The sequence below is a fragment of the Cydia amplana genome, chromosome 9, assembly GCF_948474715.1.
Source record: "Cydia amplana chromosome 9, ilCydAmpl1.1, whole genome shotgun sequence".
Classification (NCBI taxonomy): Eukaryota; Metazoa; Arthropoda; class Insecta; order Lepidoptera; family Tortricidae; genus Cydia; species Cydia amplana.
In genome coordinates this window covers 14,190,138-14,217,955 of record NC_086077.1, presented here as the reverse complement: position 1 = coordinate 14,217,955, position 27,818 = coordinate 14,190,138, and the positions used below count along the sequence as shown (strand labels likewise).

General features: G+C 36.9%; 1 protein-coding gene and 1 long non-coding RNA gene across 5 annotated transcripts in view; one reads left to right on the top strand and one right to left on the bottom strand.

The window, feature by feature from the left end:
- Positions 1-27,818, bottom strand: part of LOC134651187 (caskin-2) — a 435,866-nt gene that overhangs the window by 96,325 nt on the left and 311,723 nt on the right. The gene's annotated exons all lie outside the window — the stretch shown is intronic.
- The window catches only part of LOC134651226 (uncharacterized), a 179,148-nt gene continuing 174,046 nt past the window's right edge, over positions 22,717-27,818 (top strand). Inside the window, exon 1 of the long non-coding RNA XR_010097088.1 lies at positions 22,717-22,772. This is a non-coding gene — a long non-coding RNA (uncharacterized LOC134651226). The remainder of the gene's footprint in view (positions 22,773-27,818) is intronic.

Here is a 27,818-nt window from a genome sequence, read left to right as displayed (position 1 = left end):
CCCTGTGAGTAGAGTGTAAACCCAATAGCTCTATCATTTTGAAAACATTTCAAAAACTGAATCGACATCGACACAAATAATTGTTTAAATTATCGAACCACAAAATTTCACGAGTTTGAAAGAGATGTGTGCTGAATTATAGACGATATTTGTGACATGTAACTCATGTAAGTATATAAAATAGAGTCTTCAGATTTGCAAACTTTTTTCTGTGACGCCCTGCTTACATTACAGATACCACAACTGAATACCATTTTCTATGCATTGCTGTTAGATATGGTAATCGCACGCACTCGATACAATAAATACACATACGCCAAACGACGCACAACTCGTCAGTTGAATAGGATGTAACGTCGTCCCATAAGGAGCATCGGGCCACATGACAAACGAAACTGCATAATTGCCATGCCAACTTGGGAATACGATTGCATTACCATAACGGAACATGGAGAGATTGGAGAGTGGTTAGTAAAAAACATAGATTTGAGTGTGTGGTTTATTTTGTGTTATTGTTTGTACCTAATTGAAAAAGTGGAAACAGTGTTGACCGCCACGCCACGCCATTCTGTTTTTACATTATGTTTTACATTATGAGTATTATGACTGCTTGGGTCGCGTTTTCTAAATGACTTGTTACCTAAGACCACTGATTGTTTCTCTTTGTAGCAAGTACCTAGGTGTATTTGTGGTACCTATATAAACCCTTCACCTATATTTAAGTACAATACGACTCAGGTTGACGCTACACGCGTCAAGGTCGAGCAATGTTGCTCGGAGCATTTTTTCTTAAGTCAGTCTGTTATCAGGGCTATAACCGCGAAAATCGAAGTTCGCAAATTGCGGGCACTTATCTCTGTCACTCTAATTACGCCTTCATTGGAGTAAAAGAGAAAGATCCCCGCAATTTGCGAATTTATCGATTTTCGCGGTAGCCCCTCAGATGGGCGGGTAACTTTTATTTCGTCCTCAGCTTATCATGACGCTTAAACATTAAATTTACCGAAATTTCCAGTCTTTACATTGACATGTCTCTAATATAGGTTCTAAATAACGCCAATCATTAGCATCTGCGCTACACGTTTAATCAATTTAGACCGGTATGCGCGCGCGTCGAATTATTGGATAATTCGGGGTAATGGTGCAATGGAATGGTTGCCCACTGGCGCATATACATAGCTGATTATGCTAATGCGTAATACATAAGCCGGCCATGTAGGTACAGGCTGGAGAATTCCTTTCTACATAAAACTACGGTTGGGTTTTCCTTTAACCCTTCATATGTGTGTGGTCAAAAATTATATCTCTTGTGCTGTATAGATAGAGCATAAAAATCGTTCCAAAAAATGCGAAAAGATTACTAAAAATTCAGTCAGAATTCTTATGAAACAAGAGATTAACAAACACTTTTTCACGAAATTCTCTTAACAGATGCGCAATTTAGTCATCTAAAACTAAGATATTTTAGATTCTGCATAAATGGCATTCAACTACAAAGATATTCAATGCGGGTTGAAGTCCTGCCGGAAGCGTAACTTTTTCCATTTTTTTACTTTAATATAAAATTTGGAATATCGCTCGCAGACGTATCTGCTAATTAAAAAATTTATTTAGTATGGGTTAGCACATTGTTACTGGTGAATTCTCAATACAACTTGAGAGTTGAGACTCCACTGCCGTTTAAAGATGTAGTCGTCTTACGGTAGATGTCGCTATACGCCACCCCAAAGGCGTGTATGCATAAGGGAAGTAATGGAAAGATTTGCGAGGTCCTGGTAGGCTTCCGTATAGCTCAATTGGTTAAAAGCAACACACGGATTGTGGAGGATGCGGGTTCAAGTCCTACCGGAAGCGTAACTTTTTCCATTTTTTCCTTTAATATAAAATTTGGAATATCGCTCGCTGACGTATCTGCTAGTTAAAAAATTGATTTACAAAGATATTGTCATTTTATCAACCATGCCTTTATAAGTTTATATAATGTTATAAGTTTGATTTTCAAAGATTGGTTATTGATAGCGATATTGTTGCAGCGTTTCTGTATTTGAATCTATCCTTTATGCAATGAGTGATGGATTAGAAGCTCGAATCAATAGTAATGCGGCAACTGTGATGTATCAAGGAAATTGACACAAACATCGCCCTCATCAAGTCTACAACAGTTAGGTACAGTCAGTTGCAGAAAGAGGTGATCCCCCTGTAAACAAATTTCTATGCTGAGGGGGTCACCTCTATCTGCAAGTCTGCAACTGACTGTACATGGAGCAACTGTGGAGCACAACTGTGCTGTAGTAACTAGGTAAGTTACCTAATGTTACCGTGTTGCACATTGGTGCTCCACAAAAGTTTACCGCGGTGTGGATGCACCTTTATGTTAACATTCATTATATCTGAAAATTCTTAACACACACTGACAACCATGTAGTTGAATATTTAACCCCAAAAGTGGTTCTTGTTAGGTACAGTTAGCAGGAATTATTGGATAATTTCAGCGTAATGGCGCAGCGTGGCAGTTTGCACAGTGTCGCATGCACGCGGCTGATTATGCTAATATGTTCGATAGCGTGCGGTGACCATATGGCCAAATCACTCGGGACAAAGCCCTTGTAAATCAAACAATCACTTGACCCTCAATTTGGCAGTGTGTCTAATAAAATGTACACATTTTTTTATTTTAATTTTGTATTTTTATATTTTTCTGATCTTGCTCGACCACGCAAAAAGAAAGAAAGATCTTTTACATCAACAGAGTACAAGAAACCCTAGCAAATATTTATTAGGTGTACCATCGCCCACACTGTTAACTGTATATCGGTGGAACTTATGCCTTTTGTAATAAGGTCCACCGATGTACAGTTAGAGTGTTACTGGTTGTACAGAGAAAAACTGTTGCCTACATTTTTGCAACAGGGCATCACGGTGACAGGAGGCCCGGCTACTCGCTTCGAGACTTTCCCACACTTGTTTTCCGTCGTCACATGAAAATCCTGGTAAATTTTCCACTTTATCAGCTAACCCTGGTCACCCTCGCGCCGTGAATAGCCCGCGCCTCTCCGCATCGGGCCATAGGACCCGCACTTTGCATTGAAAGCGTCCGCAATGCATGTCCCCACTATCGTATGATTAAAGCATTATAAATACCTGCTTTCATTCCGAAATGTGATAAATCTATCAGTGAATGTATGCCAATATGGACCTTAATAAAAGTGGGTAAAAACTGAGATTGCTTGACTTAATTTTGCTGCGTTCTGAAGTTTTAAATGTGTATTTAGGAAGCAATTGTTGTTTTACTGGTTTAGCTTACTACTTTGCGTACCTATTTAAAGAACTTTAGAAACGTTCAGGGAGCTGCAAAATTTCATTGAGACATTATTAATAACTGAATTCAATTCAAATTCAAATCAAATTCTTTAAAATAATGGCCATACAATTCATTTTGTGGCTACATTGCATCTCAGTTATTGCGATCATGCGTTGTAAACTAATCTTGTAGTTATTACGAAATCTTAATCATAATAAATTTAAACATATTTAAATGAAAATTGTAATTTAAGTGATATTTATAAGGCTTGTGACCTTTGACATATATAAATTTGAAGAGTGGAAGTTAATCAGCTTAATCCTCGTTTAATCACTTGCCTACCTACATAGTAAAAACTCGTAAACATGAAATCAAATGAACTCTGTACCGTTTGATTTTAATTATTCATGTTTTTATTTGACGAACATCTTGAAATACAGAATTATGAAATAGATTAAAATCGAGCAGTAAAATAAATCAACTAAGAAACGTTGAAAACATGTAGGTATCTATGCCAAATAAAATGCGTTTGTACGGGACAGCTCATGGAACGCCCGTCATAACAAAAGTTAGCAAAAAGTACAATTATGTTATGTAGATTTAATATCTCATATTACAAACAGTATAAAGTAATGTGCCCGCTAATATATAGTAGTTGAGCAGTAAAGAGCAGCGGCGCCGCCGCAAACGACGCACAGATGTTGCCTGGCTCGGAGCTTAGGTATTATACTAATACATATCTTACGATAGGTACAACACTACAATTATACTTTATTGTGGAGAGGGATGGACTGAAATTTTCCTTAAAAAATAATTTCTAAATGGGGGGTCTTCATCTAAAATACCGGGATTAATTCCGGAGTCAATATCAAATTTTATGGACGCACAAGTACTAATCCATTCAAACTTTGAAAAACTATGGAGTGGAAAATTTTGTGGTAATTCACTACTGAATCAAGCGTTGTTTTGTATGTATTGAAAAAACAGTGCGTGTAATAAATAATCAAATGTTTTTAGCTAAACAGTAAAAAACGCAAAACTGGAAATACTAGTATTTCATCGAAATCAATTGAATTGTAAAAAATATGTTCAATTAGAGTATCACAAAAACAAGACATGAGCATTTATTTTTGTAGTTTTTGGTGAACACAGATTTCCAAGATCCAAAGAAGATGTTTTATTGTAAAAGTCGTGTCAAATTGTCAATGGCTTTACATAATCAGAATATTTTCAGACGTAATTAACGAGCCAATTACTGAATGTACTGATAACTTTATATATTTAACAACAAAAACAAAACAAAATTAAACAAATGTTACAGTTATATTTCTACGAACACGAAAACTGGATATTCTTGTTGCAAACTAGCATCAATCAGGATAAAAGTGAACAGAAACTTAATACGATCCGCCGTTTCTTTGAAAGTGAAAACGCCATTTTGTAAGTTGTTTCAAAATGTCAGTTCTAAATTTAAAAGATAATATTTGGCAGGAAAATCTTATGAGTTACGTCGTTTGGTGTCTATCCGGTGAACACTGTCGGGATTGCAAATTTGCGGTCAGTCGTAATATCGTTAGAAAGTCTGTTACAGCAAAATACAGAAATTATGCTTCTCATACCTAATTAATTAATGACTATATTAATTAATTAGATAGGTATGAGAAGAAATTATCTCAATAATTAATTATTATCATTTGGAATAACACAAACATATCATGGTTTGTAAAGTACCTATCATTTTTTTTAAGCCAGGCAATGTTGGACAAGCTAGGCAATGTCGAGGAAGTTGACGCCAGTCAATGTTATAATTATAATATGCAAAACTGAGCAGATAATTCGAAAAGCCTCATTCAAAGCTACGTCCGCAATGCAGAATTAGATAGTCCAGTCAAAGCCTGGAAGCTTCATTATTGAATGAAGATAAAACTAATGCACGTACTCGTAATAAGGCTCCGTGCTATCACGGCACAAATGCTAGTGTTTTATGAGGAGAGATTGCTGAGGCATGTCCTGAGGCGGCATTCGAACTTGAATAATATGAATATTTATATAACTAGAGAACATGTTAAAATTATTTTAATTTTTAAACGAGTTACTCACGCGCTCAGAAGAGGCGGTGTAATCGGTGCTCCTAGTCGAAGATCCTTAAAAACGGATCGAAACATGTCGAATTTTGAGCGTTTAATCGACATAATACATACGTGAGTCCTTACCCGTTTAAAATAATTTTAATATCTGTACGGCTACCATCAGTTTGTCACTGACATAAACGCCGTCGAGAACGTAATTTACTTTCTATACATCTCGCTCGTACTCGCATATTAGTGCAAACGAGATGTATAGGAAGTAAATTACGTTTTCGATAGCGTAAATGTCAGTTTTGACACTGTCAGTGACTCATGGTACGGGCTCTGTAGTAAAGGTAAGTTTGAAGAGCCCCTCATTCTGGGCCGAATAAACACGAAATCCCAATTAGGAGCAAAAAATTTGTGTGATTTTCCGATGAGTTACGTTTCCGTTATTCAGAGGAAGATTGACATTGACAGATGAAATACTTATATTGTACAGAATAGGGAATACTCTATCTATTCCCAAATTTTATCCGACGAAACTAAACGACAACAAAATAAAATCGGCCAGTGCGCGCAAGATGCACCGACGAGATATCAAAATGAAATCAAATTGACACTAGTTTGTAAGTTCAAATCCCCCCGACGTGCCACCCGTTACTCGATATTATCCGTCATTTGCATAATCGAGTCGGGACCGGTTGGAAGTGCAAATTGCATTGTTTTGCACTTCTATTTCAAGGGGGAGTTTCAAGTCTATTGAAAAGCTCCGACTAATTTAAACACCGAATTGTCTACAAAATCGAGTATCTTTTTTTTAAACTACCATCTTCTTTCTGCTCTCGTTCCAGTTTATCTGGGATCGGGCCCTATTGTGCATCGGCGCCAGGACATGACGTCTTGGTTTGTCGTTGGTGGAAGTTTCTGGGCTTTTAAATCATTCTCCACGGTTGACCACCAGGTTGCTCTAGATTGTGTACTGATGTTGAGTACAGTTTTCACGAAGTAGCTATCATTTCTGCGCATAATGTGACCACACTAGCGAAGTCTACTTTCCGCAGCTTGTCTATCTAAAACATTCTTTTACCCTCTTCCATTCACCTCACTAGCGGTATTTAGCTCATCTCGTCTTATTTTCGCCCTCTTGATCTCTGTTCCATCCAGTAGTCAGTACTCTATCTCTATCATTAATGATTCCTGTAGCTGTGTGTTGGTTTTTTGGAAATAAACTATTTGTATAGCTTTTCATTTGCGTGCCACTTTTCTCACATCATACTTAATGGAATAGAAATCTCTCAATCTAGAAACGATAGGCACTTAAAGTTAACACTGCGAAAAGTAATGAAGACCTGCAAATTAACGAATAATGACCAGTTAACAGTAAATCAATAATATTTTATGACTATCTTTATTACTTTAGTTAATTGAAACTAAATTACAGCCTTCTAGTTTTAAAGCGGCTTCTGAAGAAATCTCTAAGTAAGGAACATTCAAGCGGGAAAACCAATTCATATTTTACGAACGATATTAATTTAAGATTAACATTTGAACGATAAAATAACTGATTATTTAAGTAATAAAAGTCTCGGACGACGAAGATATACAAATATGAAACTTCTAGTTACTTAATCCTGATTACAGTGTTGCAATTCTTGTTACGGCTATTTGCATGCGTGTCACTGCGTAGTTGGTATCTAATTAGAATTTGTCGGACAAGTTTTCTTAACATTTAAAGTTTGCTTCATCTTTACCAATCTTTACTACCTAATCCCTTACTAAGAAATAAAAGTTCCGTCGCTCGTGTTCCCTTAGAAAGATGACCTAGGTTCAAGACCTGTGTAAAAATAATAAACATAGAATTCTCCTGATGTACCTCAATTGTAAACTAATGTTACAACTGTGTGTGTCTATACTAATGTTAGAAAATATGTTGCTACCTTACCGGTTGCGGTCCTTAAATTTATCCTTTAGCCAGATTCTAACTCTGTTGTATTAGTGTAAGCACTTACCTGTAAAAAAACAAAAAAAAGTGATAAGTAGAAGAAGAAGAAAATACATTTATTTAAAGCCACAACATAGTAGAGGTACATAAACACTGGACGCTAAAATAGGATCCCCACGAAGCATAATGCCGCGGCAATCCATGGCGCTGGTTTTTACAAGGGACCTGACTATGTTGTTATATAAGTATAAAAGATCTGAAACAAGTCACTCGATTCCAGACTAAATAAATTATTTCCCTCAAAGTGTTGCTTTCCAAATCACATTAGAATTCTACTTAACAGCCTGTCTAAACCGACGTGCCCTGAAAGTGTTACATAATTAGCCGTTGGATACTTATTCAAATGTGTGATTAGGAGCGGCGCAGGATTCGAAATGGTTTGATTACTTACGGACAAATATGGCGGAGGAATGCGACTGCTTCATTTGAATGTTATTTGCTTCTGGTTCTTAAATTATCGTGATACGATGCACTTAATTGGCTTTTGGTGATATGTGTTAATTGATAAATGCACTAATGAGCCGTAACTTGTATTTAAATGGAGTATGATTTTGTTTATCTTTGAGTCTACTAGATCGATAACCTAATGTTTCCTTACTCTAGCAATAAAAGTTATATTTCTTCTTGATTATAACATTACCTAGTGCATGCAATGTAATATGAACTACCTCTATTTCTTTTACATATTTAGTTTTATTAGACATCTTTTCGATAGCAAACTAAATAAAAGATGTCGCTTCATTTGACACGTAATGGATAAGTGATTACTTTTTAGTTTTTTAGTGACAACGTTTTGTCAATTTCTACTAAATTTTTAATATACCAACGATAGGTAGGTATGTCTTTATGTAGTTGTAGTGTAATTTTAAATGACGCAACCTCTCCTTATTACGAGGCTTAATTACAAAAATCGAATACAAACAGTGTTTCACCTCATTACACCATATTGATCACATTGGAATGGCTCAATGCAATGTATCGATTTGGGCGTTTCATCGATTTAATGAAAGACTCGACACCCGCCGCGCAGAGGAGCCACAAGCTGATAGGTACCCTGGGGAGACGTTCAAAGGCTTACTGGGTGCGACTGAGTCGAATGTCAAGGTGGACCAGTATAAGTGAAAATTCCTTACAAGTTTGGTACACTAGCTGTACAGTATCCATTTAACTTAGGAGTTAAAGATCAATGTTTAGACTCTACTTATTAAGTCTTTTGTAGGTAGTTTTAATGTTAGGTTACTCTTTATTGTAAGCTTGTTAATTATGTTTATGGTTTTAATAAATAACAGTCAAAACTAAAGCCCTCTTACAGATATATTTGTTAATAACTTCTTCAGCAAACTCGTTCAGCAATTTCACGAAAATTTTCAAGATACTTGCAACTCGTGGTTTAGATAGACAAAAGTATTTCAATAGGTAGCGACAATTTTCGGTAAAGCCTACTCATTTTAAGATAAAAAATGCAAGGGCAAAATGTGCTTTTAGCTCTATTAAAAAAACTGTGAAATCGAAATTTTGAAAGCACTAAATCTCACAAAAGTGACTGTGTGTCATAATTAGACTTTCAAGACTCGAGTCTAGCCAAGTCCGATCAAGTCTAGCTCTCGTTTACTTATAGTTAAAGATCTCTCTATAGGTCGCAGTCCCAGTTACTCTGATGCAACAGTGTTCGCCTCTTGATTTCATTAAACTATGCGAACAGCATGATACCCCGGGGTCCCCGCAGGGTGCCATTAACACAACACAGTATAATGGAGGTACTTTACTGGTGCGGATTCCGTGTGTACTTGAAAAACGATAAAGTAAAGCGGGGATTGGTCTTGATAGATGTTTGCGGAATATTGAATAGAAGGGCATTGAAAACTTAGAAGTCCCAGAATTATCAACCTCTGTGGCAATATAGGTACTAGGTACCTACTATTATTGCATCATTTTACCGCTAAAAATGACTTGGATACTGATATTCCGTGTGTACTTATTTATGTCTCGTGCTGTTAAATTAAAATTTGGTGATTATGCGGATCCATGCATTTTATTACAGAATAAGAAATGTAAATCATCTTCATAATGAATTCCTTTAGCTAGAAAATAATGGTTCTGAATGCATCTCTAAAAATGCATGACCCCATTTCCAAGTAATTTCTTTTAAATACAAGATCTCAGTAAATCGACGAATAAACCTGTCAATATAAGTAAAGTAGGCGATAAATAAGCCTATCCAGCAAGACGTGGGCGTAGGGTCTGGTTTACTTTTTATTTTACACCATGTTCTTGCTAATAACACTATGCGTATACAAAACACGAAAGACTAAAACTCCTAAGGCTCTATAAAGTACTATCATACCAAGTCAAAAAGCTTTATGAAATTATGAAATTTGTATACAGTTATGACATTTTGGCTTAGCATAGTAGTATAGTCATTCTTGGGGAAAAGGGACCTTAATAGTTACGGCATTATTTACGATACCTCGATACAAATGCGATGCACGTAAGCGCGTATCGCAATAGAGTCCCTTTTCCCTACAGTCGACATACATGCACTTATCGCTAAAAAGCACCAGTATATGAGGGTTATAAGATTATTAAAAGTTGTTACGTATCACGAGGTCACGATACGCTGGTTTGCCGACGCTTGCTCATCCAAAAGCAATAGACAGGCAAACTGCATCGACTGCGGTTTTGTGGCAATTTTCATTTATTTTTATTGCTATTGATATCTAGATTGAAATGTAATGTCTAGAGTTCGCACTAGTAGTGGCTAGCAGTCGTTTCATACATATTCCGAACACGATCTGCAATAGTGGTGTCGACGAAGTAAACGGTGTTAATTAGCTACTGTGTTTTGTTATTAACCCGTAGATATTAACACCAAGAAACACTACATACTAACAACAACAAATAGCGTTAAGATTTTCTTTAACTATTAAAAAAAAATGTTTCTATTATAAGGAAAGCATAATGCAATAAATGCATTATGTTTTGTATTGTTCATGGTCATAAACTCTAACTCACAATATTCGTGTCAAACATCATAACACATTCAATTACTATAGATTTCTATCGGCCACCGCAAGACAGTAGGAATTTTCGAACACGATTTATAAATCGATAAATAACAATAGTTATCTATGTCAATTAATGGGTATTTTAATTTATAGGAATCTCGAAAGCGCTCCCAGCAGGTGAACATTTTGTAGTCACAACAACCACGCCTTTGGTTTTGATGTGGTTGAATTAATAATGATGATTACGGAGAGGTGTAAAGTGGAACGGATTTTATTTAGAAATTATACCTGACACATAATTTTGTGGCAACGAGGCGGACACATAATTATAGATTCCTGTTGGGTTGATGACTGAGAGTTTGATGATATGTGACTGTGAATGTTGTGTTTAAAGAAGAATTTAATGTTTACGCAAGATCTATTCAATATGGATTAGTAAGTAGGTACTAGAAAATAAAGTTAAGTAGATATAATGTTCAAAAATCAGATAGAAAGATAAAAACATAGATTATAGTCCATAGATTTAACTAAGATACTTAAAAAGGGTTCATTCCTTTTCAAAATTGTTAAGTACAATTAAATAGGTAGGTAATAGAGGTAATCTACAATAAATGTACGTACTTTAATACCGACATTTTGAGGCTTGAATGGCATGGCATTATATTTCATATTAACCGAGGTTCCACTGCATGCACTGGTCGCCTTTCCGACCTTACGCACTACGCATGTAAATTGCACACCCCACAAAAATACTTAGCGTGTGATCTCATTAGAATATTGCCCGATTAGGCCGTTCAACACACGGTATTGCAGTTTAATCCATATAGATCCGTGTCAAAGCCGCGAGGGCAATTAGGCCATATACGGAACACATATAAATTAATACCGCGCGAGTGCAGGTTACATAATGAGACTAGGCTTGATTTATGAGAACTTGTTCTATTTTCACGGCTATTTCACAGTGTAATAATTACATGGTACTTTTATCTGTTGAAGGACAGACAAGTAGACGAGTCCCAGACGGTTTAGTATTGGTCTTCTTTTTCTACAAGACATTGGTCTAAAATCGAAAACTACCACGCAAGTGTAAATAAATAGCCTTTTTACTAGGCTTTAAGAGTACCTATCCCACTGCTGGGAATAGGAGTCCCCTTTTTCCCGCCATTTGGTTCTATCCAATGCACACTCTCGCCACTTTCTACAAGGTCGTCCGCCCGTCATCTCCCTTTTGGCCTTCCTCTCCCCTAGATCCATCCTGTGGAGTCTATAGCTAGTTTAACCCAGCATCCCAGGAACATTCGGCAAACGTGTCCTACCCATTACTTTAGCCTGGCAGTCTCCACGCCCACATCCACAATGCCGGTTTCGGGACGCAGTTCGGTGTTTCTTATAAAACAATACGGACGGTTCTGCGAACACCCAGTACGTACAATAAATTTTACGAATACTGCATTTGAACTATTCTAGTGTAAGTATCACTCAACTCTGAATATAAAAACTGAATTCGTTAATTTATTAAAATTAGTTATACTTGGTAAGTAACTAATGAAGAAGTAGCGATCAGTAAAACTCGCATGGAGGGTCTCTCCAACCTCCATGAAATCGATAAGGTATCAGTGTAATTGCATTTTCAAGTGGTCTGGTGTGATGTTTCACTGCACGCTGAGCGTAGGTGGCGTTAGGGGGACCATTATCAGTAACATATGGGACTACATATTCAATATTCATATTAGTAAGTAAGCCAGTTTAAATGAGAACCAGACGGTAAGCATATATATGTATATTCCATAGTTTTGGCCATTTATCCGTCTATTCTAATTCCATTAATAAAGTGTGTATGCTACCATTTCCAATTTTCTCAGTCCCCGATATTAAGCCATAAACATTAATTTTCCTATTCCGTCGATTAAGGCTGGACATCCATTAACTGGCCACATAAAGTAATTAGAGAACGAATCCGCAGTGAAAGCAGATAGTTATGTGATGAAATTAGCCGGCGTTATCTTTAACGATACGTTGATGGCCGGCCTTATCTCGTGATGTTGGATGTTTGTCTTAATTCTTTAAACAGCGCCGCTGTAAGTTCCTCTTGTATCTTAAAGATCACACATTTATTAAGGGCAATGAAAATGGGTACATCGTTGTATATAATGTATCTATATTACTACATACCTATTGAGTTTTAGTATAAAGGTGTCGTTCTCAGATAACTATATGTAGCTAAATATGGTCTAATCATCTAATGAATAAAGATTAGTTCAGAGCTGGCGCTTATAACAACTGGAAAAAACAGTACCTTTTGCCTGATGAAGAAATGTTTTCCAAAATTTCTTTAAGTAAAGGTTTTATAATCTGACTAGTGCGTCGTGTTACCATCTGGCGGTCTAGCATGAGTTGCGTTCTCGCGCGCGACTCCATACTTGAAGTCGCGCGAGATGTATAGACTATAGAGTCGCGCGCGAGAACGCCACTCATTCTAGACCACCTGGTTTAATTTTATTGAAAGAATATGATTCCGTTTTATTCCCACATATAAAAAACTTGTTGAGACCGCACCCCACACAAATTCAAACCTAATGGATCGTCCCTATTAATTTAATAAATAAATGCGAAAGTAACTTCCGTCTGTTGCCTCATCACGCTTAAACCGCTGAACCGATTGACATGAAATGTGGTAGGTCCGAGAAAGGACGTACGATACTTTTTATCAATCATCTTCCCACTAGTATTTAATACGTACCTATTTATATCAGATACTAATTTTTACGTCGCAAGGTAAGTCCAAAGATTTCGATAAAAATCGAGTTCAAGTCACAAGAGGAATACACCTATTGTCACCGGAAGACCTGTAAGTGACATAAAGAGTGCTGATTACTTTATTATAGCTAATATAGCTGATGTTACACCGAGAGCAGGAAGGAGTAAATCTTTTTACGCGTGTTCTTAACTGTTACGTTTTTAACTTTAATAGTTTGAGGACGGACGATATTATGGTTATTGACGTTGGTGACAGTTTCTGCTAATCGAATGAAGGAGAAAATTGGAGCTATTTAGATAAAGGCCGAAATGAACTTAGATTTTTTTTTACACCCGACAGAGTTTAACAACACTTTTCCATTAAATCTGTATCATTATCATCATCCTAGCATTATTGAGGCATTTATCGGAGCCTTTAAAATGGGGATACGCTCTTTTCTAGAAGGTTTGAAGGTCGTATCGGTCCCGAAATACCGCGACCCCATTTCACACTTTAGCTGTGCGATGCTGGAAGTTTCTGGAGAAATGCACAGTTGAGGACTGCCAGTTTAAGTGTAATATATGTAACTTGCATTCGATATGAGTATAATACGAGTATACAATGACCAGGGTTCGCGTAACAACTGTTAAAAATAATTTTCAGATTTAAAATCAAATACGACTTAAACTCCTCGGAACTTACGAGGTCGTTGCCTTTCCGAAGCTTCAAGGTTAATCATGGGCAATAAATATAATCTAGGCTTCTAAGTGAGCTAAACTGCTTATCAGCGTTAAAGATCGCTATCGGAGATCAATCTTATAACTACGGCTATTCATTTAGGCCATTTAGGGTAATTAAATCTTTTAAACTTCTCATACAAACGTGGAAACCTTTAAATTTAAAAGTAGCCGCGAGTAGTAAAAACAGCTATAAAATTTTTGGAATTGATTTAAGTTGGGTCGCATATGAGCTTATCTGGTTTTTAGGTGCGAAATGTATTATCTTGGTGTCAATGTTCATGTCCACAAACATAAAAACTCTACGTTTTATCATCTTACATATGGCAGAAAACGGTTAAATAATTCTGCTAAAGTCCGTTTTTATTTTTACTTAGAAGTAATAACATCCTCTTCCTTCCTTCTTCAAAACATACTAATACAAGTTTTTGTCACGACAATATATATACCCATATGACCAGCCAGTTAATCTAATATAGCTCTTATTTTAAGTATCTGTAAGGTCCCTTCCTTCGTATAATTAAAAGTATAAGTACGTCTAATTAAATCCAGAACCGATCGGAGCACATACCTGCGACATCAGATATTACGTGATCTCAAAGTCGTCTAAAAGCAGGCAACATAAACTCAACCATATCAATACGGCAATGGGAACTAAACTTGTGCTAATTTGTACAGTGGACCTCAGATCTGGTTTTGCGGTAGCAAGAAACTTGAGACGTGAGTTGGTGACTTGGTTAGATAGCGTGTCCATTGTGCCACATTATTTGTCGCGAAATTTTCTTTCAGATTTATTCGTCTTAGACATTTATTTGACCTCGATCAATGTCCACAGTAGACTATGTCCACAGAAGCGACGGTGTAAAGGTCGACATGCCAAAAGAGGCAAACACGGATCGTATAAGACGGCACCCGGTTGACCTGGTATCAAGTTGAGAAAAGAAGTAGGCCGATAAAAACCAGGATAAAGTAAGATAATGAAGAATATTCCTCATTTAAAACCATTGCATGCAAACGGGTGACTTTTGTTATGTTATTATAAAGGTGCGTTTTGAATATGTACTCTACTGCATTGCAACACCATTGAATCCATGCTAGGTGTATGTTTTTCGGGTGGTATCGAGATTAGAACGGCTGGCTGGTAAACTCCAGCGTATAGTCACTATCAGCCATAATAAATCGTGCCTGCATCATATCAAGTTTGCAATGACACTTAACGTAACTCTAGTGTTTATTTTATACACGACAACAGCTCCACATACACCACGTAAGTTTGCCCGATAAATATTACGACAAGCCGTCGGCGAGCAAACAGCAGAGACGTGCACAACTAGTTTGCACTCATTCATAAAAAATAAAACATAGTTTTTCTGCATCGGCAATGATCCAACATCAAACGGCCATCGCTAAATGCCGGCATTCGCGTTACGACACGAGGCCCAAATTAAGATCCGAATGACAGTGAGTCGATGACAGATTACATCTTAATTAACGCGAAATTCTGCCTCCAAAACGTTATTGGATTATAGCTCCTATTTCTGCGTGCATAAGTTCAATTTAGCTCGGATTGTTTGACCAGTTCATTTCGTTATTGTTTACCAAGATGGCGGATAGGCGTTAAATATAGAATTTATATTCACAGAAAGGTAATGCTATAAATTTGCTGCAACATAACATTGACCACGTAACTGACGTAACGTAGCTAATGATTATAATGTTGCCGTTAAAACGTTTAATGACCGTGTTAGTTTGAAACGGTTGTTAGTTTAATGTGAACAAAGCCAATAAAGATTTAAAATTAAGATGAGACATGTGCTTTGGGGAAATCGAGTAATTTATAAGGAGGCGCGTTAAAAACACTCGCTTCGCTGCATGTGGTACGTTGAGATAAAGCTGCAACAAATCGCATGTCATGATCGAACCATACATGGCACGCACCGTTATGATCCATCTGCAGCTGTTGAAGTACAAGTTTTTCTAAAATAATCTCTATTCCTTTAAGATTTGGAACTATATCCTTGCAAAGGAAGTGCAAAGTTATCGTGGTAAATACCAGCGCGACGACAAATTGGGTTCGAAGGAACGGCCTCGAGCTAATGGAGGCGATTTGGTTAAGCTCTTGCGCATATTAATTGTGGGCAGATTTTTAAGACCTGGGCGTTTGCTAATGCGTTAAGGTCATTCTATAAAGAAACAATTCATAACAGAATTAAGCACAAATTCAACTAAACATTAAATAATTTAGTAACCCTTTGAACAATATAGGCCCCAAAACTGATCCTTGAGACAGTTCTTTTTTATTGTCAGTCAATTTCTAACTCTCCTAATCATCTTTAACCAAAATATTGTGTTTGTAAAATATGCTTGATGTAAAGTAAAAACACTGTGGAATATAATTTATTTAGCATCAAGATCAGATATCTTCATGTCACACTTTGTCAAAGGCTTGTATAATGTATATGAATAGGTAAGCCGACGAATGTTTAGGTAAGCAGTATACTTTGTTTTAAAAATCTAGCGTATGCTACTTGGTCACATTAGCATGCATGCAAGCCACTATATGACATTAATGTAGGATTCTCATAACGTTATATACTTTATTCTATTTGTGACAAGGCGACCGTAAACATTTGTTATGTAACTAAGGACTGTCCGTGTCAAGAATATAAATAGGTCAATTACTGCAGTAATTAATAATGGGAATATCTGCTAAGAGATGGCAGTTTGTTGGAGCTGCGGCAGAAACTTGACGGGCACTGTAATTGGATTCAGCCTGAAATCCGTTTCTAGGTTATTCTGCACAGGCTTTATTTCCATCGCATACCGAATAGATAGGATCACGAGTACAATTGTTTTCTGATTATACACATAGTCGTTACTACTGATGAGCCGTTACAAAATTTTCAAGCGAAAAAAAGTTCGGACTTGTATGGGGATCGTAATTTTCCGTTCATTCCGAGTTTCCTGAGAGCTTTTCCAAGATTTTGGAAACTTTCCGCCACTTTCACGTCTGTAGTTGTTACGGATCTTGAAACCTCGATTACACTGGTTCTTTTGAGGGAAGAATCCGCGTTCACGCAACCAGTTAGAATATTCCAACTGTTTCTACAAAAGGGCCTATCTTAGTACAACGTCGTTTTCGGTTACGACGTTCTATAAAACTGCACAGTTATTCAAGTGTGAAATTCAGGCGGTTAATTATTGTTGAAACGGAGCAGGTCATTTATTAAAGTTTGTACAATTTACCTACACAAAACTAGTGTTCGCTTCGCTTAAATGGGACAATTTTGTACCTATACTTGCCCACTTTTTTGTGTTAGATGTATATTAGAGCTGAAACCAATTTCAATGCATAGGAATCATGTTATACCCTTAAAATCAAAAGAAAAACAAAGCACATACACAGTTAAAAGAGATACCTAACAGCCTGAAACACTTTAAAGATTAATGGCATAAAAATAAAAACGTATAATAGGTGGAGGGTTCATAGACCTTTTACTCTTGGTTATGCTTCCAGAGACAAATATATTAGACTTATCAAATGACAATTGAAACCTCAATGAGAAAATGAAGCTCTTTCTATTCCCGACGGCAAGCTTGATACATAAAGACATTAGCGGCAAAAAGCTATTAGAAAATTAATCTCACGTACAATGACTCAGAATATATCTTTAGACAATTTTTCTAAAATACACGCGGTTTTCACCACATATCTAAAAAGCTAGTTTTATCAGAACTGAAATACTGCATGTGTTTTGGAACTTATGTCTTCGGGATAGAATTCTAAATTGTGTATATTTTTTTTTAGTTTACGGGGGGATAAATCATTCTTCTGCCCTAGCGTGTCTAGACTAAAGGACAATATGCGGCGCCTCACGTACGTACGCTTAGCAGTAAGTGTTATTGCCTTTTTCAATGTATTTGCAAAAAGGGTAGACTGTCTCGGAACTGATTGTTAGATTGTAGATAGCAATCTCAGGATACCTAGACGTATTGAGGATAGTGAGGGATTTCCGGAGTTATGGTAGCGGCAAAAACTTATAGTTCTTGAACGTAAAAGTTGATAACTTCCGACTTCTGCCACTTTATGACAATTGATATTCTGAAAAGATTCAGTGATCAGTTTCTGAATTTAGAAGAATCAGAATGTTATCTATCTCAATAATACACCTGAAAATGTATTTCAGAAAGTTATAATAGAAAATGATTAGGTACGTATAATTTATAACCTTAATCAAATCCCGCAGAGTAAGATTTAGTCTCTGTGTCTGGTGTTTACATTACATATAGGGTATGATTGCAATCTGAGCCTTTTATTTTTAATTTTTCGCAGCCATTTATCTTAACAGTATAACTTTCACATGTTTTCAACAGGTGATTGAAGAAATCCTGTCGACGGTCTAATGAGCAAATTCGTTCCACGACTCCTTAAACAGCGAGACGAATTGTGACGGCTTGTTGGTTCAGCGAATAACTATAGTTCTCAGAACCGCTTTCCCATGAAACGTATTTGCATACGCGAAATTACGGCGTTAACTAGGAACGGAACACTTGAAATACGGTGAAAAGGTGTGGTCTTTTAGTAATAACCGGGTTATGAGAAGATGGACATCAGCTAAAAGCTTTTTTTACTCTGATTTTATTTTCTTATTTACCATGTATTAGTTTAGCGCTCTCAATTTAGACGGCTCTTGTGTCAAAATTATATGCATCTAGGCCTCCGTGTTTTTCTAACAGAGTCGCTAACTGCTATTTAGACAATAGGTCTGCATCTGGAATTATCTGGCAAAAGCTGGTGTCCTTATCAAACGGTTCTTTCCGATCTACTATATCGTCACTTCAATCTTCTGGGTTAATCACATCGGGTACTTCAATAAAAACCCTAAAAGTTCTATCGATCAATGATACTGAATCCCAACATCTGATGGAAAGTTTTCTTCTGATTGTGTCGTAATAAGTGCAATTATCTCACCTGTGCCTTATATACCTACATTTTCGAGTAACGGCTTTCATATAGTCTAAAAACTAGTTCCTTATATCAAAATAACGCAAGATGACATTATAGTTGCAAAGATTTATATCTTCAACCGCGCCATACCACTTTTCGTTACATTTGCTTTTTATTAGATTTAGGATCTTACTGGACAATTTATAAGATATTTCACATCAAAACGCCGTCTGTCACACTCCATGCCATAACTATACATTTCCGTTTCCATAACTATCACAGCGGTATTTACGGGTGTCCACGAGAAAGTTCACGGTACAGATTTATTGTCTAAAGTGGCTCTATTAATTGTGTACCGGTGTTCCGCTACCGGTTTACGTAAGATATAGGGATATAATCTGTTTCAGATAGTCCATATCTTGTAATCAGTTGGAAGCTTGTGTATTGGAAGGGTCTTAAGGTTAGTTCGAGTTGCCAATCGGGATGGAAAATAGGGGATAACTTGCGCTTTTATGGTCGAATGACCACTATAATAATCTTAATAAACATTGTTGTTAATGAGGAGGCAAACGAGTAGAGGAATCGCCGGAGGGTAAGCAATTACCGTTGCCGATGGACACTTGCAACTTGCAACACCAGAGCCTATGCCTTTGCCCTTGATAGTGCCTTTAAGATGGGAGTACGCTATTTTCTTAAAGGATTCTGCAGTCTGCAGATTTTTCAGGGTTAGTGTTGGGTGCTATCATAAATGCAAAATCCCTATGAAAATAGAACTTTTATATTAGCACTCTACTCTTTTCCATTTAGAAGTCTGTGGAAAGTCAACATTCAAACACTTGGCGTGGATGGACTTTAGCTTGACTAAAATGGTATGGGTGACAATCTAAATTGGGTTAGTATCTTTGGTAGCCAAATCTCACGATAGCACTAACTATATCAATTTTACATGCTAATTAATGGCAATACAACAACCACATTACAAAAACATTCCTTAACAATGGTCAGAACCGTTATATCAGATCTCTAAGTTCGTAATATTGGCAGGTGTGGACAGCTCCTGTTATAATGGCCCTGATTACAGTCGAGATGGCATCACGGGTGAGCGGTCAAACCGATAATGCAGAGGTTTCCAACCTTTTGTCAAATCCAACGACAAAAGAGCAAATCAAATTATTTTATTACATATTTTTAACCGACTTCCAAATCTAAAAGGAGGAGGTTATCAATTCGGTTGTATGTTTTTTTTTTTTTTTTTATTATTTTTTTTTATGTTTGTTACTCCATATCTCCGTCATTACTGGACCGATTTTGAAAATTCTTTTTTTGATTGTATGTATATGCATACAGATTGGTCCCGTTTTTGTCAAAACCCAGTTCTGATGATGGGATCCATGAGGAATCGAGGGAACTCCTCAAATCTTAAAGGCATACATATAGTGATTTTTGTGTTTTTATCAACAAATCAAGCATATACATTCAGAAACGTGACATTGGATGAAGTGGAACTGCTGATGATGATCAGAACGGAACTCTTCAACGACGCATAGTTCACGTTTGGCGATTTGTCCTCTTCGTTATGTTTGTTAAGCAAGTTAAGTTTTTAAGCCACATTTTTGTCAAGCTCGAGTTCTGATGATGGGATCCATGAGGAATCGAGGGAACTCCTCAAATCTTAAAGGCGTGCGTATAGAGATTTTTGTATTTTCATCAGAAAATCAAGCATTTTTATTAAAAACTGTCGCATTTGATGAAGTGGAACTGCTGATGATGATCAGAACAGAACTCTTCAACGACCCATAGTTCACGTTTGGCGATTTGTCCTCTTCGTTATGTTTGTTAAGCAAGTTTAGTTTTTAAGCCACATTTCTATCAAGCTCGAGTTCTGATGATGAGATCCATAAGGAATCGAGGGAACTCCTCAAATCTTAAAGGCATACATATAGTGATTGTTGTGTTTTAATCAACAAATCAAGCATATACATTTAAAAAGTAACATTTGAGGAAGTGTAACTGCTGATGATGACCAGAACGAAACTCTTTAACGACGCATAGCTCGCGTTTGGCGATTTTTCCTTTTCGTTATGTTTGTTAAGCAAGTTAGGTTTTTAAGCCATATTTATGTCAAGCTCAAGTTCTGAACATGGGATCCATGAGAAATCGAGGGAACTCCTGAAATCTTAAAGGCACACGTATATAATTTTCTGTATTTTCATCATAAAATAAAGCATTAACATTAAAAACTGTCGCATTTGATGAACTGGAACTGCTGATGATGATCAGAACAGAACTCTTCAACGACGCATAGTACATGTTTGGTGATTTCGAATTTCGACTTTGACTTGGACTGGGACCCGGACTCGGATCCAGATCCGGCCTCGTACCCGGATCGGGTTCGGACCCGGACCCGGACTCGGACACAGACCCGGACCTTGACCCGGAAAACCACTATAATACCTAAACTAAACAAACTACTATGATTACCTACCCTAAAATGTAGGTATAAAGTATGATGAGGCCAAACCCCTCCCGTTCAAACCCCCGTACACCGCACCGCATGCGCCGTTAAGTGGGTTAGGTTAGGTTTGAACTGCTATCCTCACAGAACCAAACAAAAGTGGGTTAGGTTAGGTTAGAACTGCGAGCCTTACAGAAACGAAATGCTACTAGAAAAGTGGGTGGTTTTACCTCCTTTTCTACATAGCGCACCATCTACAATAATCTTTCACCGAGCCGCATAGAAGTCGTTTTTTTTTCTTAAAAATTATTAAGGATCCATTTCGTTATTGCAGGCGAAAAACTGGTGCCTATGCTTACGGCTACGGGATTAGAAAGAAACGTTGAGAATCTCACTTCTCAGCACATGTGTGATGTGATGTTACCAACAGATTATAGAATCCTGATTCTTGATATGATAAGGGATATAGAATACTGCCAAAAGAATACTTCTGATCACAAAGGTACTACTTTAAAAACTTTAAATTAAAGCTATAGGTAGTTCATATTCGGACGAAAATTATGAGCTCATCATGATGCAAGTCCATAATATCGGTGCATGACTGCCGATTGACACTAATATTAACTTGTAATTGTAACTCCTTTGCCGAGTGTAAATATTGACTCGAAATCGAAATATTGACTGAGAGGCCTTCGAAATGTGAAAATACTTCACACGTGGTCCGCGAATCGCCGGTTGGCAACTTCTGCGATAATGTGTAACAGCAAACTGCCGCAATTAGGTATGACGCGAGTCGGTAATATCGGTGCAAGGCTGCCGATTGACACTAATTACTTGTAACTGTAACTCCTGTACTGACTGTAAATCTTTGCTCGAAGCGTCATTCTAACTGTAAAATTAAAAATGATGAATTAAATGAAATGTGTTTTTTTATGTTTTATGTGTCGTTTTGTACAATACAGTGTTTTACTACTACTACTACTACTACTACTACTACAATTTGTTACTTATTCATGTGTTATTTTATTAGCTACTTGCAGAATACTCCGACATTTTTGAGGTGAATGTAAAGGTTATACCTACTGAACAACTTTGATTATGAAGCCAACCCCAAAATCATACAATCGTTTATACAGTCAGCAGAAAAAATATCAAAACAAGCCAGGTGTTCAAATTCAACTACGAAAGCTTTCATTTTCTTAAAAACAAAGTTGTATTCAGATCATTTTGAACACCTCGCCCGTTCAGCTATATTGGCTGCTAGAACAATTTTTACTGGGTTTTTTCAAGTCTCCCTTACGCGTCCTACAGGTTTTGCTCTTTAAATGACTTAAAAATATCCCAAGCTATTTAACGACGGCATATACGAGTATACCATCACTACATAGTATAAAACCTGTCTCCCTGTCTGTCTGTCCCTAGGTATGCTTAGATTTTGATGCGGTTTTTAGGGTTCCGTAGCCAAATGGCAAAAAACGGAACCCTTATGGATTCGTCATGTCTGTCTGTCTATCCGCCGTCTGTCCGTCTGTCTGTCCGTCCGTATGTCACAGCCACTTTTTTCCGAAACTAAAAGAACTATACTATTGAAACTTGGTAAGTAGATCTATTCTGTGAACCGCAATAAGATTTTCACACAAAAATAGAAAAAAAAAACAATACATTTTGGGGGTTCCCCATACTTCGAACTGAAACTCAAAAATTCTTTTTTCATCAATCCCATACGTGTGGGGTATCTATGGATAGGTCTTCAAAAATGATATTGAGGTTTCTAATACCATTTTTTTCTAAACTGAATAGTTTGCGCGAGAGACACTTCCAAAGTGGTAAAATGTGTCCCCCCCCCCCTGTAACTTCTAAAGAATGATAAAACTAAAACAAATATATGATGTACATTACCATGTAAACTTCACCGAAAATTGGTTTGAACGAGATCTAGTAAGTAGTTTTTTTTTTCAATACCTCATAAATCCCCTAAATACGGAACCCTTCATGGGCGAGTCCGACTCGCACTTGGCCGCTTTTTTAATAGATAGAGTGATTCAAGAGGAAGGTTTATGTATAATTTGTTAACCCGTGCGAAGCCGGGGCGGGTCGCTAGTGATCAAATAAAAATTAAGACAAAGTTGCTCGTCTATTAAAATTAACAAGTTAATCCGAGTTTTATGGTCGCAGTATTAGCAGTTTGCGAAGTGAAACGAGAATGGTCTTAATTACAACTCTACGAGTAGAAGCCCGCCTGCCACTTACTTGCTTTAAGAGCAACGCGGCTACAGCTAAACTACACTAAACAGTACCGTAAAATGACCAAATATAGTCTAAAAGCTCCTAACTATGGTTCAAAAGAACCCCGAATATGCCCGAAGAAGCCCGAATATGTTCGTTCAGCAGTGACTATTATATGCATGTCGTAGATCCAAGGCAATTTCTTTGTATAAATTAAGAAGAAAGAAAAATTTCAGATAAAACAAAAACGAACATTGGTATTGATACTCCCAGACTATAGGACTATAGTTGAGTGGTTTTACAAAATCATCTAGTCAAATGTCGAAACAAGACTTGAATCTCGAGTTAGGCGCTAGGTATAAATTTCAAGATGCATTTTCTTCATACAAACTGTACTTACGATACAAACTGCTCTTATTTAAATATAATCTTACCAATTCAATGTAAAATGATGAGTTTACAATTCATTCTTAAAAATATAAATATTCTTGACTGCTTGATGGCTTTGGAGTGTATCACAAACTCAATACTCCAAGTGTCATAGAGTCAATATACCGACAAAAATGTTTTAACTTTGCCATAACTGTAACTTAATTGTAGCTTTCAAAGTTATATTATGTTCGTGTGGTTTCAGACCAGTTTTTCAACGTTTACGAAGATTGCTCGCAAGGTCGCTGTTTTTTCTCATAATTACGGATACGCACTCTTTTTTTTTGTTCTTCGCACGCTTATTTCGCCACCTCCTCAGTCTTTGGGCACTTTTTGCTCGGGATTCAGGATTTGATTTGCATAATTATAGGCATTGTTATCATATAGTATCGGTGTTTTGCTAATCTTTTAACATCAACGGTGAATAATCAACATTTTCATGATAAGTATCCAACCATCAATATATGTATCTACCTATCAACTAAATATCTAAAACACTAACAGTCGACTAATTATTTTTTATATCGATTTACCTTACAATTTAAACAGTGTAAATGATATCATATTTTTAAATGTTTGTTTTATGTCGTTCGGTATTTTAAAATTCTAAAACGAAGGAATGTTACATAATTTCTCACTTGTACTTAAATCCTTATTCAAATCAAATCATATCCTGTACAAATTCAAATACTATTTGTTACAACTGTGATGATAGAATTGGTATTACGAGTTACATGATACGCACAGAGCATATAAAAAGGTAGTTAAAGTTAATCAAATACCAATTATATATCTAAATCCGCTTCGCGAAACTCCCATTGTGTTCGTACTCACTCGATTGTAGAAAAAACGGAGCAAAGTCTAAACTCGTACTTACCTGGAAAAGATAAAGTAATTAATGTATGATCTTTAGAGTTAGCGAGGCTATCATGCCATTCGAACGTGCACTGATATCAATCCGATATTAGAATGATCCTTGTGCGGACGAGTCTGAGCGAAATGATCACACGAATGTGGCTAACTGATATGATTCCAATATCATTCTAATATCGCTTTGATGTCAGTGCACGTTCAAATTGACCTGAATGTGTTAGTACATATATGTATACGACCTACTTAAGAAACTAATAGTATATCTTCGATTAGGTTTTAAGTTTAAATTTCAAAAGGATTCGTGACAGATCGATTTCGATTACAAAGGTCACTTTAATCGCTTTTATATCGATTTATGAAAATAATCGAATCGATTTCAGAATTGGGTGTTGAAATCTTTACAACGTATGGAGTGTATGGAGTTAAGTGCGAACAGATGACGTCAACATGTGGTTCGTATAAAATCGGTTTTAATGATAAGATAAATGGTACGTTAATGTAAGTACATATGTTTGAATTATGTGACATATTTGGGGTATGAGGGCGACAACGCGACATGGTGTTCGTAATCGTAACTGCGTAGTTTTTTTATTGTGTTTTTATGGGTTGCAATGCAATGTAAAACGTGTGTAGCATGTTTCTGACTGATGTGTTGTCCTAAATGATTACCCGACCTATAACCGTCTTAAACCCATGAGGTAATCTTATTTCACCACACTTCTAAGATGGACAGTGTAAAGTTCTTATACAGACTTAATGCTGTGTTTTCGAAAAACTCCGTCATCTTTTTTTAACGGATTTCTTTTTTTGTTTTTGACCGTTAAAAATAACACGGAAGAACCGCATAACTTGGTTATTTATTATGAACTATTGCTGTTGCAGTTATTTTTCAGCACATGCAAAATGTATGATACAAAAACGCTCATATTACTTAAAGACAGGAGCTCTAAAGAGCTCCCAACAATTTTAAAAACAAATTTTACTTAACTTGCAACAAATTTAATTTCGTCGAAACCTTTAAAACCGATACGCATACAGGAAAAGAAAATCGCGTGGCTTATCTAAAACCGCAGCCAATTTAAAAACCAGTAACGTCTCGCATCCGTGAAAACCGGTATACCGAGAAAACCGGTACTGAAGATAATGCAGTCGTCTGGGGCGTTTTTGGCTAAGCATGGGGTAATTAGGAGGAATTTGCGTGGTCCAGACCTGGGACTATCTCGGCATCATCGCTGCGGTGCACTTTACTCCAGTCAAAAGCTATTTTTATTTGTTTTTTTAATGTAGACAGTTTGTTGGCGAATAGTGCGCTCTCTATTGGCCTAAGCGACATGGGGCTGTTCATAAATTACGTCATCTATTTTTGACGATTTTTGACCCCCCCCTAAAATCATAAAAAAAATCATGCGTTTCCACCTACGTCATGCTACCAATGCTACCATCATCCGATGTCCAAACCCCCCCCCCCCTCTCATTTGAAATGACGTAATTTATGAATAGCCCCCATGTGGGCATGGCCTATGGCCGATTTTATTTTGTTGCCGATCTTGTATTGTTATTGTATTTCGATAAAATTTGGCTGGCTTTAAGAACTCCTTGTAATAAATACGAAATCACAACTTGTCCCGAAAAAAATGTATGCAGCATTTTGTTGAGTTACGAAAATATCATACGTTTTTGTATCTCGGAGAAATTTGTAGGACATAAGGTGAAACTGTGTAGATGATGATTTCTAAAAGTATACTTATGAGAGAGTTGTGTTTTTATAAAAGAAATAGTCAGGAAACTTGAATCTACATTATTCTACATACATTCATACTAAAATTTCGTGAGATTTGACTGAAACCAGGCGTGTTCGTCCGCGATTTCGTCGCTTTGCTACAGGTAGCTAAAAGTACATCCGTTCGGCCCCAATTTTGGGGAAAGCCATAAGCCGCGCGTGGCGCTGTCACCACCTAGCGGCCATATCTGTGCTGATCGTAACAGACGCGTTTTGTTAGAGAGTCTTCTGTACTTAGTACTATTATTTATTCTGTGCTCAAACCACTTTTCCCCTATGCTTGCTGCGGGGTACTTTGGCCATTTCTCAAAAATATATCCGAGTATGTAAGTTCCTTATTGTACCGTAAATATGTCCGTACCGTGAGCTTCGTCGCCTGGACTATTTTCAGATAGGATCAAACAAAGCGTTTTTGTTTTTCAGAATACTCAACAATTTCCATTGTAAAAATAACCACTTAAAATAGGACATTTTTAAAAGAGAATATTTTGTTTGGCCATAAAAAAAACGTTTTTGTTGTTGTAGATTACTTAATTTTCATTCTATGGCTTGTTTTGTAAGTAGCTATGCAAATAATGCAGTAGTTAGCAGCGGCCACAGACAAGACATCCTCCAGACTGAGCCTAGTAGCGCTACCCCCTCTGCCACAAATATACGGTAGTTTTACTCCATTTTCGAGTCAAAGTGTCTTTGTGTGACGTCCGTGTCTTTGAACGGACCAATCACGGCACGGGACTCGCTCACCTCGTCCCCCGCACCCTAGTATTTTTGGCAGCATCGGTTTCATGAAATAATTGCTCTAAACTCCGGCTAGAGGATTCCTAGTCTATGGCAGCGGCACTCTCTGGGCCGTATCGCCGGCATCATTTCACTATCCGATTGAAACTGACTTGTTTTGTTTTAGCAGCATTTCAAGAATGCAGTGTAAGTATGCTAATGTGTTGAAATTTTCATTATAAAAAAGATAAATCCCTTGGATGGTTTGGATTCTACGCAAAAGGGTTTTTGGGCCAACAAACAATATACCTACTCGTATTTATGTACATATTTATAAGCTACTTATTTCAATTTTAGTCTACCGTTATGTTTTTCTATTTCTTCATGAAATATTTATATAGATTTTTTTACAACACATCACAACCGACGAAAAACAATCGTTTTTTTAAAATCGGCCCCTTTACAACATTTTGTACAAAAGCTCTTGGCGCCACGGCCACGGGTAACACGGTAGTATTCCCATCCATTGTTGTATTTCA